The sequence below is a fragment of the Arachis ipaensis genome, chromosome B01, assembly GCF_000816755.2.
Source record: "Arachis ipaensis cultivar K30076 chromosome B01, Araip1.1, whole genome shotgun sequence".
Lineage (NCBI taxonomy): Eukaryota > Viridiplantae > Streptophyta > Magnoliopsida > Fabales > Fabaceae > Arachis > Arachis ipaensis.
Genome location: NC_029785.2, coordinates 125,730,350 through 125,746,635, shown reverse-complemented (window position 1 = coordinate 125,746,635; position 16,286 = coordinate 125,730,350). Strand labels below are relative to the sequence as shown.

At 31.1% G+C, this 16,286-nt stretch overlaps 1 long non-coding RNA gene across 1 annotated transcript; it reads left to right on the top strand.

The window, feature by feature from the left end:
* Nucleotides 7,643–9,404, top strand: LOC110263110. Its single transcript, XR_002348173.1, has 3 exons — nt 7,643–7,797; nt 9,022–9,128; nt 9,310–9,404. It is a non-coding gene; the product is annotated as an uncharacterized LOC110263110 (long non-coding RNA).

Genomic DNA, 16,286 nt, shown 5'->3' with positions numbered 1-16,286 from the left:
ATAAAATATATTGTTAAATTAATAAACTAAATATACAAGACTAAAGAAATTGAGTTGATGACTAAGTGATAACTAAAAATAAAAATTATGATTGTCCCTAGCATTTTTTCAATATATAATTAGAAAGTAAGAGAAGACAAATATGATCGCTCTAACTGCTTTATTACCTGATTTTTTTTGTTAGTCGCTGAATTGGTTGCTAATTTTATCATTAGCGACAAATTTAGAGACCAACACTTTAGCAACTAATTTAGCGACTAGCAAATTTTTAACCTATTTTTTATGTTAGTCTCTAAATTGGTTGCTAATGATAAAATTAACAACTGATTTTGTGATTGAAATGGTTTTTCATTACCAAAAATGTTGGTCACTAAATTCGAACTTTTAGTGACCAATTAGAATGATTTTGGTGGCGGTCGCTAAATTAGGAATTAGCAACTAACAAAATCAATTGGTCACTAAACTATTAGCAACTGAATTTGTTGGTCGTCATTATTTCAGTAATTTCTTGTAGTGATAATAAAATTAGAGTTAAATATTTATTAACGTATGAAGTTATATTAGACTCCTTAATTTTAATAAGCAAAACTCAACAAATCAACTTTAAAAAGTTCTTCTTTAAATGTTTTTAAAACCACTCTTAATTTTTAAAAACTACAATCACAAAATATAATCTTTTTTTATTTACCAAACAGAATATAAGATATTCGTACTTTTAAAAATGATAAGTAAATTTTCAAAAAATTTTCACAAATCAAACCTAATCTAAGAATGTTTTACTAAAATAAGCTAAGATTCTTTACAATTGATAATTTAATAATTTAAAGAGAAAAAAAAACAAAACTTACTTTATTTAGTTTTATATAATTTTTTTGTTATCAAATATTTCTGTTTAATAATATTGTATTGACCAATTTTAGATAAAATAGGAAAAAATTGATAATAAAAAAAGAAAAATAGAACTAGACAAATTTTTTAAAATAATCAATTTTAAAAGAGTCAATTTTATGTAACGAAAAAGATCATTAAATTTACCAATTAATTTTTTCAATTATTTTCTAAATTTAAATATACTTAAATTTTTTAGAGGTTACCATGTGGAGTTTGATTTTAAATGCAAAGTAATTATTAATTAATGACCTTTATTTACTATTATTAATTATTTATAATGCACTGTCATACCTAAATTTAACCATCCAAATCTTTACACGGGTCATTACTAAGGTAGTTGTGTTTGTTTACATGTATAGGACACTGAAATAAAAATATAGAAATACAAAATCGTATTTAGCAAATGAGACATAAATAGAAACAATAATAGATCCAAAAAATTTTAACAATGGGGACAAAATTTATGTAACATGACAATAATTTTATAAAAAAAATATTATATGTATATAAAAAATCAACAATCAAATCATCTAAAAAAAAAGGACAATAGCCTTCCAGTTATCTAAAGACAAGCACAAATGAGCAAGGTTGACAAGATGAAAAATCAATTTTGGAAAATTTCCTTGGAGCTCATTGTTGCACAAGTCTAAATGCTCTAAGGAATAAGATGTAATTTCACTTATGTGCCTTCTGAATCTGTTATTTGATAGATCTAAGTATCTCAAAGACTTGAGGGATAATATGTTGGGTTTTTTTCTTTTCTTTGTGAGGCCTAAGCCCAACATTTTGAGGGTGTCTATTTGCATCTATTGTGTAACAACTCTAATAAGATTTTGGAGTCGTTAAGAGGTAGAGAGTGTAGCCACCAAAGAGAGAAAGAAGAGAAAAAATAGAATTCCCATTTTTATGCAAAGTAGTAAATTTCAAATGGCAGTTTCTCATTTATTCACCGTTGGATCGGCTTGAAATTTAAATTGCATGTTTCTATCATCTTTTTCTTCATTCTGGTCAGTGAAGATGTTGATTGGAGATTTTTCGTGAGAGAAATTGGCTTTGTAAGAGAGAAATTAGGTTTTCCATTTTTAGACAGAGCAGCAATCTTTGAACGGAAGTTTCTCATTTTTCACCGTTGGATCAACGTAAAATTTAGACTGAAGATTCTTCTTATCTTGTTCTTCATTCTCAACAGTGAAGATTTTAATTGGAGTCTGTATTGGGAGAAATTGGCTTCGACAGCAGTTCTGTTTTTTGGGTATATTTCATCTTCTTGCTTCTCATTTGTAAGCTTTAGTGATTTGATGTTTTGACTGGTTATATGCACATTTTTGTGCTTTGTTTGAGACTCTCTTGTACCTCATTTGATTATAGTGGAGCTATTTCATTGGTCTGGACGACCCGTGGTTTTACCTATCACATTGAAGGGATTTTTCACGTTAAAATCTCGGTGTGTTCTTGTTATTACTTTACTTGCTATATTTGCTTGTTATAGTTGCTACCATATTGTGTTGTGAGTGCTTCCATATTGTTCTTGTGTTGGAAATTTGTGTCGTTTTCGCTGCTAGGCTCTTTCATATTGGCATAAGAGCTTGTTGGTATTTTTCTGAGCTTGTGATTCTGTGAACAATGGAAGCTAATACTAATACTAGTAGGATGATTACTCTTAATGGTCCTAATTATGATTTGTAAAAGTCAAATATGGAAGATTTGCTTTATGTCAAGAATTTTCATCAACCAATTTTTGGTACAAAGAAGCCTAATGATAAATCTGATGATGATTGGACTTTATTGCATAGACAAGTCTGTGGATATATTAGGAAGTGAGTTGACGATAATCTGTTGAACCATATTATTTGAAAGACACATGCTCGGACCCTTTGGATTAAACTTGAACATTTGTATGCTCGAAAAACTGAGAATAACAAGATATTTTTGATCAAGCAGTTGTTGGCTTTGAAGTATACAGATGGAACATCAATGACAGATCACTTGAATAATTTCCAAGAAATTATGAATCAGTTATCTTCCATGGGTATCAAGTTTGATGAAGAGGTTCAAGAATTATTACTTCTTGGCTTCTTACCAGACTCGTGAAAAATTCTCAGAATGTTATTGTCCAATTCTTCTCTTGATGGTGTAATCTCTATGCATCTTGCCAAGGCAGTGTTTTGAATGAAGAGATGAGAAGAAAGTCACAAGGTACATCAACTACACATTCAGATGTTCTTGTTTCTGAGTCTAGAGGGAGAAACAAAAGTCGAGGTCCTAAAGGTAGAGATCAAAGCAGAAGCAAGTCTCGAGGAAAGTATAAGAATATTGAGTGTCATCATTGTGATCAAAAGGGACATGTGAAGAAATTTTGTTGGCAGCCAAAAAAGGAGAAAGCTAAGGCAAGTAAAGAAAAGAGCACAAATAAATATGATGGTAACAAGGAAGACAAGGTTAATGTAACTCATGATGATTTTCTTGTTGTTGAGGAGTTTGAATCTGTTAACCTTGTTAATAATAGCACTAGTTGGGTGATTGATAGTGGTGCTTCTATTCATGTTACATCTAGGAGGAATTTGTTTACATCTTATACTCCTAGTGATTTTGGTGATGTTAAAATGGCTCATCAAGGTGTTGCAAAATGTGCCGGTGTTGGACAAGTTTGCTTAGAAACCTCCAACAGTACCAAGTTGACTTTGAAGCATGTGAAGCATGTTCCAGATATTTGATTGAACTTACTTTCTGTTGGTAAGTTGTGTGATGAAGACTTGGATAGCTCATTCTCTCGCGATAGTTGGAAGCTCACCAAGGGTTCCATGGTTGTTGCTAGAGGTACATGACACTCTACTCTTTATTTAACTCAAGCAAAGATTGTGAAAGATGTTGTTAATGCTGCTGAGTTTATTGATGAAACTGATTTATGGCATAAGAGATTATGTCATATGAGTGAGAAGGGCATGAATATGTTATCCAAGAGGAATCTTTTATCTGGTTGTAAAGGTTGTTTTACAAAAGTGCAACCATTGTTTTGCTAGAAAACAAAATAGGGTTTCTTTTAAGAGTCATCCACCTTCAAGAAAGCTGGAGATACTTGACTTGGTGCATTTTGATGTATGTCGGCTGATGAAGACAAGAACACTTGGAGGGTCTATCTTTTTTGTAACCTTTATTGATGACCATTCTAGGAAATTATGGGTTTACACTTTGAAGGACAAAGATCAAGTTTTGAATGTGTTCAAGCAATTTCAAGCTTCTGTTGAAAGAGAAACTAGAAAGAAGTTGAAATGCATTCGTACTGACAATGGTGGTGAGTACTCAAGTCCATTTGATGCTTATTGTAAAGAGTAAGGTATAAGACATTAGAAGACTCCTTCGAAGACTCATTAGTTGAATAGCTTGGCTGATAGGATGAACAGAACATTGGTTGAAAGAGTTAGGTGTTTATTGTCACAATCTGGATTGGCAAAATCCTTTTGGGGTGAAGTTTTGAACACCATTGTTCATGTCTTGAACCGGACACCATGTGTTCCCTTGCAATTTGAAGTTCTAAAAAAGGTATGGTCAGGTAAAGATGTTTCTTATGATCATTTAAGAGTCTTTGGATGTAAAGCTTTTGTTCATATTCCTAAAGATGAGAGATCTAAGCTTGATGTAAAGACTAGACAGTATATTTTTATTGGCTATGGCATGGATGAGTTTGGTTACAGGTTTTATGATCCTGTTAGCAAGAAGGTGATTTGGAGTAGAGATGTTGTCTTTGTTGAAGACCAAACATTAAAGGATGTTGATAATGTACAGAAGCCAATGGTTCAGCCTAGTGATGATTTTTCTGACTTGAATATTACTCCCTCTATGCCTATGGTAGAAGATGGTAGAGTTGAAGCTCAAAATAATGAGCATGATACAAGTGCAGGTGAAGATGGAACAATTGATCCGATACTTGAGGAAGTTGGTGATGATGATCAAGATGAAGAACCAACTTTGAAAATTCCTACAAATGCACTCAAAAGGTCAACAAGAGAGAGGAAGCCTTCGTCAAGGTACTTTCCACATGAGTTTATTTTGTTGACTGATGGGAGAGAACCTGAATACTTTGGAGAGATTGTTGAAGATGAAAGAAAAGCTCAATGGCTTGAAACTATGCAAGAAGAAATGAAGTCCTTACTTGAGAATGATACCTATGAGTTGGTGAAGCTACCGAAGGGTATGCTAGTTTTGAAGAACAAATGAGTATTTAGAATCAAGAATGAAGAACACAATTCTAAACCTCGGTATAATGCTAGATTGGTTGTTAGAGGTTTTAGCCAGAGAAAAGGTGTTGATTATGAGGAGATCTTTTCTCCTGTTGTGAGGATGTCATCCATTCGTGCTGTGTTTGGATTAGCAGTGTCTCTTGATTTAGAGATTGAGCAAATGGATGTGAAGACAGCTTTTCTTCATGGTGATTTAGATAAGGAGATCTACATCACTACAAGAAAATGGAACATAATAATAATGTTACATAATAATAATGTTTTGTAACAAAAATTTGTAATTGTTACATAATAATAATGTTTTGTAACAACAATACAATTTGTTACAAAACGTTTTGATATTTTGTAACGACTTGATTTTTTTTGTTACAAATTATATTGGCTTTTGTAACGAATCAGTGTTTTGTTGCAAAATTTTAAAATATTTTGTAACAAAAGATGAAGTTGTTGCCAAAGTTTAAAATATTTTATAACAAAATATCCATTTATTTCAAACACTCCAGTTATTTTGTAACAAAAAATTAATTTGTCACAAAATTCAATATTGTTTGTAACAAGTTATTTGTTTGTCACAAAATACAAGAATTTTTGTAACTAAAAAAATTATTTTAAAATGTTAAAATCTTTAAGATAATTTTATTTTATTTTAAAAATTTTATTTTTTAAAATATTATTTGTGTTAATTAATTATTTTTTATAAAAAAATTAAAGATTAAATGATTTATTTTTAAAAATGATATATATTATTTTATATTTAATTATAAAATTAATATATAATTTTACTAATAATTAAGTTTTGAATTTTGATTAAAAATTAATTTTTTAAATTAAAAAATTAATTATTAAACATAAATAAAAATAATTAAAATTTAAAAATAAAAACAAATATAAAAAGTAAAAATTTTAATTCTACCCCTCACCGTTATTTTTCATTCTGCTGTTTGCCGTCCTCGTCCATTTAAATAAAATTTTGAAAAACTCCCTTAAGAATAAAATATAGAGCTCTGGTTTTTTTTCTCTTTCTACTAGTCCTAAATCCATCATAACCCAACTATAACATCCCAAGTTTTTTGATAATTAAATTTATTATATTTGTTGAGAATTTTATTTTAAGAAAATTATTTTACTAAAAGAAATTAAATAAAGTTTTATGATAATTTAAATTTAAAAATAATTAGGAGTTATTGATAAATAATATTTTTAAATATTTTGAATAGAATATATTTGGTGTTAAAATTACTCTACTCTCCAATTTTATCAAAATATCTATTCATATCTATCCTTATTCTTTTATAAAATCCTAATTTCTAACTCTAATTCCCAAATTAATTCAAAACCCTAACTTTCCCAATTTCTATCCCTAACAGCCGCAGCCTCACCCTCCTTCAACGTAAGAAACACACACAGAGCATACCCTTACACACAGACACGCGAAACAGAGAAGAAGAGAAGGAGAAGAAGAAGACCGCGCCAGTGTCGCGCCTCACCGCCGTGGAGTCGCTGTCCCACACGTCGCCGTCGACGTTGACGAAGAGGGGAGAGAGTGAGACGTTGAGACAGAGAGCTGCTGTTGCGGGAAACGCGATGGAGGAGAGGAAGTTGCCAGCTCTGTCGTGCCTGGTCGCTACCAAGCTCGCCGTTGGAGATCGTTGTTCCTTCACCACTGATGCGTCGTCGTTGGGCTACTCTGCCTCATCTCGTGACTCTCGCGTCGGCCCCTGTGCATCTCTTTCCTGGCTCGTCGCCTCCTCTGCGTGACAGCGTCTCGCGTCGTCATCGTTATCGTCGTGCCCTCGTCCGGCGTGGCTCACCGTTGTTGCTGCCTTCCCCTTGCCAGACTCTGCTTCGTCGTGCTTGGTCTCCCTCTTCTCAGGTATTTTTTAATTTTTTCATTTATTCAGTTATTAACTTATTGCCTCATTGGGTTATAATTTGATTAACTAAGGAACTAATTAATCTGTCGATTCTGTAAGGGTTTTACAATGTATGATAAAAAACGTTGAGATGAGAACTAACCAAACCTGTAACTTATCAAATCAATTTCTACTTATCAACCTTACTTTTCTTGTTTTGGAGTCAAGTAATTCTGCCGTGTACTAACAGATTCTTTATTGTTGATTATATTTGGTTGATTGTAATTTTGTTGATTCAGGCGGATTATTTAATAGTGTAATATATTCTTGTTTTATATTATTGTTGTTCTAGATGGCTTCATCAAATATACCATCAGAAATACCATCCTCCCAAATTTTGTTGGCAGATCATTCAAATTTTGTTGATACATTGTAATATATGTAGGTTTAGTGGTTGATTGATGCTTTTGTTTTTTTAATTATTAGTGTTTAGAGTTGATTTGTTGCTGTTTTTATACCATTATGATGAATTGCAGAAGCATACGGAACCAACATCTGCTCTCTTGAGTGGTGGTGGTGGGGTCTTCTTGTTTCGGCCATTAGTCCAATTGGTCAGCTTCCCAGGTGAGCTCCCTTCGACCCAGTTCTTTTAGACTTCAGTGTCAATTTCAGAGTTGAAAGAGAATCATCCTGAGTTTGGGCTTGTTCTTGACACCAGTGGTGATAAGCTTCCTAATACATTCAACTTGGCGTACAAGAGTGTTCCTGTGCATGATGTAACTGTAGGATCATATATCTTTGTTGGTGCTGGTGAGGTAAGTTATGATAGAATCTATTGTTTACCTACCTTGCATTAATTTTGAAGTTTGAATTGGTTGAATATAATTATACCTGCAACCAACGACTGGAGTTCTTTAGAATTTCTGGGGTTTTAATATATAATGAAACCTGGTGTGTTTGATTTTTTACTTAATAAGCCCAAATTGAATTAATAATGTAACAATCCAGTTGATATCCAAAGATAGAAGAATTAAAGAGTGAACGGAGTTAAAACTTAATTGCCTTCAGCTTATCTTTCTCTAAGGTAATAAGTGTACCTATAAGTGTGTGTTTTACTGTTCTTCAAATTAAGAGGCATAAATAATTTTGGGTAGGATGAATGGCTTTAATGGCCTTAATAGTTAGTCTAAGGACATTACTATCATCCAAACAGCATGTGGATGATTATGAAGGTTTTTATTTTTATTTTTTATTTAAATATCACATATATTATTGTTATATGAAAATTACAGTAGATTATCCATATATATTTTGTTTTGGAAGGGTCTTTTTCAAAATTTACTCATAGAGAATAGTAATTCTGTTAATCCCTTGCAATTTCTTGTCTTGCTCTTCTCTGTTTTAAAAAATAATAAATTATACTAATTTTATAGCATTATTATCTATTTTTTTCACTAATAGTGTATGAAATAATGAAAATGAATTATTTAGTTATTGAAATGCTTTCTTTTTGAGAAAAAAAAATGTGAGACGTGTATGTAAAGACTTTAATCAGACAAGAGAGAGATAGTAAAGAAAAATATATTTTTCTATATATAGAGGGACAAATTAATAATAAGTATTCAAGTAATGACTTATTATGCTATTCTCACGGGTTTGAAATTATAATTTTATGATGGTGGACTGGTGGTTGTTGTTGTTGTAGTAGTATTTGGTATTTTAGAATTATTGCTGAACCTGAGCAAATTTTTTTGTTGCTGGATAACATCATTGAGTTGAATTTTGTTGCTGGATAACATCACTGGGTTGAGTTTAATACTTGAATAGTTGAATTTGTTGTTGTGTTGCTTAAAAAATTATTTAGCTAAATCTTTTGTTGCTATAAATTTTTTTGTTCCTTTGCCAAGTATATTGATTTTTTTTGTTGAATGAAAATTTTAGGATGGGTGTATAGTTTCTGTGATGAGGATATTGATGCTTTGATATGCATGTTCTTATGCCTTTGGTTGGTAATGCAATAGAGTTTTGAATTTCAGCAGATTATTGATATTGGCAAAATTCTGCCATTGTTCATGGAGCTTCAAACTTTAGGTGACAAGACGTGAAGAACCATGCTCTGCAAAGTGTCTTGTTTTCAATGTTGCAAGTCTTATTTAATTTGAGTTGAACCGTTTGGTTATATTGGCTATGTGATTTTCTCACATGTTTGTGCTAACTGAACAATTTGAAACTATAGGTACTAGAGACAGTAAAGCTCAAATTTTCTAGACAATTTTTTAGAATTGCATTAATTAACATCATATTGTTATTGTTGGTCGTCTTTTTAGGTGTTTGACACTTATTAGAAGCTTCTCCATGAGAAAGAAGATGTATGAACATGATAGAGTTTGTAATTTGTAGTTTATATTTTGGAGATTTATAATTCCTTATTTTTCTTGTCTTTATGTATCTATCTAGTTCATTAGGATTCTTCAATGTGTCTTGTTAGTTTGTACTTTAAAGTTTATATGTTGAAGATTTATAAAACAATCTTAGTTAAATGAAAGATATTTGAAATATCTATGTTATTATATATTATATGAATGTTGACTTGTTAAGTAAATTAGTTAATATATTAATTAATTAAAAAATAATATAATTTGACAAATTATGCGTGTAATTCACTACAAGATTAATATTTATTTGAGGGAATATTCTAGTGAAAATTTTTAAAAACCTCCACAGTATATTTTATTTATGGCAATTTTAAAAACCTTCACCCATAATTAATTAAAATTCAAAATTTAGGAAACAAATCTCATTTTCCCTTATTCCCGAAATGAAAGGCGTTTAGTTAGAGTGGGTATGGAACCCTAGGTTTTCTACTGCCAGTTTCGCCGCCGTTTCCGCTACCGTTTTCATTGCCGGCGCCGTTACCACTGCCATGTTCATTGCAGTAGAGAGCTTCTGTAGAGAGCTTCTGGATCGAGCCACCTCTTCTGTCAACGCATTTTTAGATCAGTTCTCTTCTCTATACTGTCGTTGCTGCCACTGTTGCCACCGCAGTTTCCATCACCGTTGTCGCCACAGTTTCTGCCGTCGATGCCGCCGTAGTTGCCGTGGTACAACGCATTTTCAGCTCTGTTCATTCCTGAGTTTCTTCTTCAACGCTGCTTTCTCTCACTCCAATTTCTCCTTTGAACTGCTGCTGGTACTTCTTTTTCTTATTCTTCCCAGTTAATTTGTTGATATTTCTTCTTTGTTAACAATTAATTCTCGCCTCCTCAGTTCTGATGCAACTTTCGTACTGATACTCCCTCTTGTTCTGTATTTTTTTATTCTTTTTCATTTGTGTTGATAAGGAATCTTGGAAACGAGGCAGGGAAGGCATGATAATTGATAAAAAAATATTAGAATTATGTTATATTAGTTTATTTTCTAATGGAATATATTTTAGGATTGTATTATTTATTATATTTCAGGATTGCATTGTTCGAACAAACAGGAATTGGAAAGAATGCCAGCCACGTTTGTTTCTTCAATTTCAATCACTTCTCGATTATTTGATTCTTTTTCATGAGGTTTTTTTTTTCTACAAGGAAGATCATTGTTATTTTGTTGAATGTTACTTAATTTTGTTTTCTTTATCAAAGTCTCAATGCAATTATCTTATTAACTCAGCCGATTTTGGAGGTTATGTTAGTTACTACTACACCTAATGTTTACAAATTTAGAGCAGACACTTGTTTAATTTAAAGCTTCAACTTACAACTACTCTAGTGAAGGTTTTGAATTGAATGATTGGTTTTATTTATGTTACCCTTGAGATGATTTCTCTTATGAAAATACATGAAGCATGTCCATAGATGTCAAAACGACATGCATTTAACTGTTTCTCAATCAATCTCATGATGTGTGTCAGGGACACTGAAAGATGCCAAAGGAGTCGCCATTTCTAAGGTTCCTTTACCTTATCATCTTGCCTTGCTCTTTATCAACATTTTCCTGAAGATCTTGGGATATTAGCATGCGCTCTTTTTTGCTTCCATGGGTCCCATCCCCATCCCAGTGTGTTCACAGGGCAATTTTAACTTTTAAAGTTGCTGCTTGTTTTCATAAGCTATATTATACACTGTTATAAGATAATTTATTAGTTAAATCTTATTATATAATAATTATATGTTGTCCATTTTCTTTAGTTACTGGACACATGTGTGGTAACTCATGGTTTGGACTAATACCATTTTGACTGTGTTTACGAGACGTGTTGTTTATATGTTTAAAATTGGATGTAAGTCAAAGAATGAATGATGGTTTGAATATTACAATATGGAGTATATTAACTTATTCCATATGGTTTGAATGTTACTTAATTTTGTTTTCTTTAGAAGCTCTATATTGTTATTCTTCTCTCAACATGGGACAAAGGATTTGAGATTTTACTTTGTTAATTATTTGGTCCAACAAGTGGTAAAAGTTGAGTTATGCTATGATTAAGAGGAAACCATTTTGGCATTACTGATTTAGATTTAATGCTTAGGATTATGCTTTTATTCTGGTTGCTCTGCTGTTCTTAGGTGATTTGATATAATTGTAACTATTTTTTGAAGGAATTGTTGAGGGACTCCAAACAAAATTCTTTCGGCAGAAGAAATCATGTGAAGATAAAAATAATCATTTTATTTCTTCTTATTACTTTTTTGTTTGTTTCCTTCTTACATGGTTTTAATTTCACTAATTGTTAGTGCTGATGATGTTATTAATTAATAGTATTTATTTATTAGAGCAGATCTCATATGAGAAGACAGCCACTAATAATAATAACAGAGGCAGAGTTTTATACTTCACCAGTTTCTTGCTATTGCTTTTGAATAAAGTTCGTTGAGGTAAGATAAGAATTATGATATCAGTTTTAATATTAGTTTTAATTATTTGTTTGGCTTTGAATGCAAGTGGATTTTTTGGTTCCATTCTTCAGGCTGAGTTGCCAGTAGACCACACTGGTGTATGCCTTGTGTAAATAAAATTTTAAATTAATTCTATTAACAAATCTGTTGTGAACTTATGCACCTTTATTCACAACAAATACGTTGGTATTAGAGGATTAGCAGTTGAGATTTGAGAATAAGAATTTGTAAGAGAGAATTTGTAACATTTGTCAATTTTGTAACTTCATTCATAAAAAACTTGTAACTTAATAATAATTTTTTGTAACAGGTTAAGAAATGAGTGAGAATCACTGGAGACTAGATGTAACTCATAACTAGATGTTCATTATCTCTTACATCTGAGCTATGTTCCTCTAGTTAGATGTGGTTAGAGCGTTAAGTTGTGTTTCTACTAATTTATCTATCATTTTAAATTACCTCAACTTTATTTATAACAATCAGAACCAGCTTTAATTGAAGAAGCTTAAAGTCTCTTGCTGAAATTGGACTGAGGAACTGATTGGTTGGTTGCATCATTTTGAAGTACATATTCCTTTTCTATAATATTTTGAAAGGTGATAATCAGTTTCATTTAAGACTTTAGAAGTTCTTTTAACCAGCATATTCTTCTTATTTTATACACACTGTGTCTTATCTTTCTTCCACTTGCATCACCTTTCTTAATCATAACTAACTCTACTTGTTGGGATAATGCTCGATATTCTTTAGTTCTCTATTACTAACTATATTAGTGTACCATTATACTTAATTTTTATGCCTCTCATAACTAGAACTTTTTTATCTTAGCGTATTAAGTATTAACAAGCACTAGTATTTTTTATTAGATGCTTGTAACAATAACATATGTATAATGTTATTTTAAAAAAATATAATATATATGTTGAAGAGTATTTTAAGAAAGAAAATTAAGTATAAGTGAGAATCATTTATGCTATTAGGTTGAACATGTCCTGATCCATAATCATTTATGCTAGCTTTTTTTGTTAGAGAGGCCGAGCTGTTGAACACAAAACAAACGTTTTTTGGATTTTTAATTTAGTAGTATAGAATTAAAAGATTGAGAGAAAAGGTAGAAAGTTGGGTCTAAAACCTTTTTTGACTGTTTTTATTTGCTTGAGATCCTATACAGCTGTAATGTAAAAGCATATCTCCCAACTCTATCTATATAGCTAAAGTGAGTTCACCCTCATATATAGTTTTCCCCAACAATGGCAAGCAACTTGGCAGGAGGATGAGAATTCAAGCACTTCCAAAAAAGAGTAGTTGAATTAATGTTTCCTAGTTCTTCCTACCCTCATCTGTCTCTTAATATATTGCTCTATAGAGACTAGTCAAAAATAATGGCAGGAATATAAATTTGACATTGTATTAAATTCCAACTCTCATTAGTGCAGAAGAATTACCCATATAGATTTTGTACGTTCAGAATGCAAGAATTTTTTGTTGTGTCCTTGAAATTGTTATCAGACTGAGAAGTTCACTTCATTCGGTTCCTAGAAAGTAATAGTGCTGAGGCAAATTCTTCAATGGACCATTAAATTTTTGAGTTATATAGTCTTAGATGAAATGGTAGAGCAGAACCAGAAGCAAATTGCTGATAGAAAATTCATTGATATCTTTGGCCAGAGAACATCTCAATATAGAGGTGTTACAAGGTTGGTACTTTTGTTGCTGTTAAAAAAACTAGTGTTTGAACAATAATAGGTTCAATGATTTGTATATATAATTGCTTTCTTATTAATAAATCTTTATTAAATTATTTAGGCATAAGTGGACCGGTAGATATGAAGCTCATCTATGTTTAAATTGGTCCTTTTAATGTCACTGAACTATTTCTTTCAGGGTATTGTGAGGCTCAATCCCTGCTTGGACTTTCTTTCTAAGGTTGCCCTTACAAGATTATGGATGGAATATTGTGGCCAATTTTAGAGGTAGTAACATCGGCATTGGAGGAGATGAACTTGTCAGAGGACACTATAATAAAGAGACAAAGAACTGTGTAAGGACTTGTTATTTATACTGCACATGTATCAAGTGCCTTGAGAAGGAATACATAGCTCTTTGTAAAGTATAGCATCTTTTATTTTTTTTTCTAAAATTAGCTTTACTGTTTACTTTTATTCAAAGTTTATATATTTACTTATTCTGCTGAATTAAAACTATATGCTTGCATGTTTGTATCATTTCATTTGTTCCTTTTCAGACTTTTATTTCTTGTTGAATTTTGTGCATCTTGAATGGATAATTTGATGTTGCAGCTTATAAAAGATACAAGTTGATTCATGAAAGAAGACATTTTCTTTGTATATTTTTTTATTTTATTCTTTCTATTTTTAATTTGAGAATATGTAAATGAGATGAGATTAATAAATGTTTAGGATTTTAACTTGAGATTAATGAATGATTTGAAATTAAAAATAAATAACTACAAAGTTTGTGGAGGTTTGAAAACCTCACAAAATAATTAATTTGTGTCAAATTGAAAAATCAATTTGTGGGGGTTTAAACTACCACAAAAATGATTTAAAACTGCCACAAAAGTTCAATATAAAATCCCCACTAAATACACACAAAATCCCCTACAAAAGACCTCGTGGCACCTCAAATTTTGGGGGGTTTTGGAACCCCCTCCCACAAACCATTTGGTGGAGGTTATAAACCTCCACAAATAAGAAAAAAACTGCCATAAATAAACAAAAACCTTATAGTGATTTGTATTATAAAAAATTATTACAAAATAAATAGTGTTTTGTAACTAAAGAAAAAAATGTTACAAAATCAAGTTACATTTTGTAAAAAAATTTTAAGATAGGAAAAAATATATTGTCACCAAAAATATTTTGAAGATCAAAATTTGTTATCATTTTTGTAACGACTTTTGGTTTTGTGTATTAGAAAAATTTGTTACAAAATATTACCTTGAATTGTAACAGTTCCATTTTTTGTTACAAAAACTTTTTGTAATGGGACATACTGCAACGGCCCATTTTTTTTGTTACAAAATCTTTTTGTTTTAAAATTTCTATTTTTTGTAATAATTTTTTTTGTTACAAATATTTTTTTTTTTTGTAGTGCATGGAGCAACCGGAGGGCTTTGTTGTTAAAGAAAAGGAAAATTTTGTGTGCAAGTTTAAGAAGAGTCTTTATGGGTTGAAGCAAGCTTCAAGACAGTGGTACAAGAAGTTTGAATCTGTTATAAGGGAGTATGGTTACCGTAAGACAACTTATCATTGTATATTTGTGCAAAAATTTTCTGATGATGATTTTATCATTCTTTTGTTTTATGTGGATGATATTTTGATTGTGGGTAAGAATGCTTTGAGAATTAAGAGAAAAACCCAAAACAGCCCCCTGACAATTACCTCAAAAGACAACAAGGTCCATGACAAAAAAAATACCAACCCGGCCTCTGAGCTTTACTTTTACGGGATTGATTAGCCCCTGTGCAAAAAAAAGTCAATATTATTTTTTTTGGCACAGGGACTAATTAGTCCAAAAAAAAAGATCAGGGGCTGGGTTGGGTGTTTTTTTTTCTTGGGGTCTCGTTGTCCTTTCGAGATAATTATCAAGAGTCGGGTGGGGTATTCACTCGAGGATTAATGAATTGGTTAAACTCGATGAAGACCATTTCGGTGAGGTTCGAATCCCTCTCCTCAATGAGAGAGATGTCATTCACAACCACCAAACTGTCATGCTTCTTGTAATATATATGCAAATTAAAATACATATAGATATCTTTCATCAAATAGTTTACTTCTATTTAATTTATTTTAATTTTAGTTATAAACTCATTCATTCTTAAATTAAATAACCCAATTATCCAATAACTTAATTAGTTTGATCACCAATTTAATTCTAACAATTATGCATCTAAGTTTATAGGGGTACAATACCACATTGGTGCCGATTCGGGACAGGAGAAGAGACGGTGCAAGATGATTTTCTCAACAACTTGGCATCTTGAACAAATTGGTGTGGTTGATTGGAATCTTCAATGGATTAGTTCCATACTTTCATTAACATGTTTATTTTAAATTTTGATTCGTGTTGTACTTTAATTTTTATATTTTAAAATTTATATTAAAATATATTTATATTATTTTTGTGTATTTATTTATAATTTTATTGGTGAAAACTCAGGTGCAGTCGACTTCATGTGAAGTTGATACTGAGAGCCGTTAGATAATTTGACTGATTTGACTAAATTTTTATCTAATAGCTCTGAGGTACCAACTTCACGTGAAGTCGACTTCACTTGAATTTTTACCAATTTTATTTATTATTTTATTATAAAACAGCTATTTTAATTCAACTACTAAATCAGTAATTAGAGCAATTCGACGATCGATTTGATTTTCAGAACTTTAATAATCAAC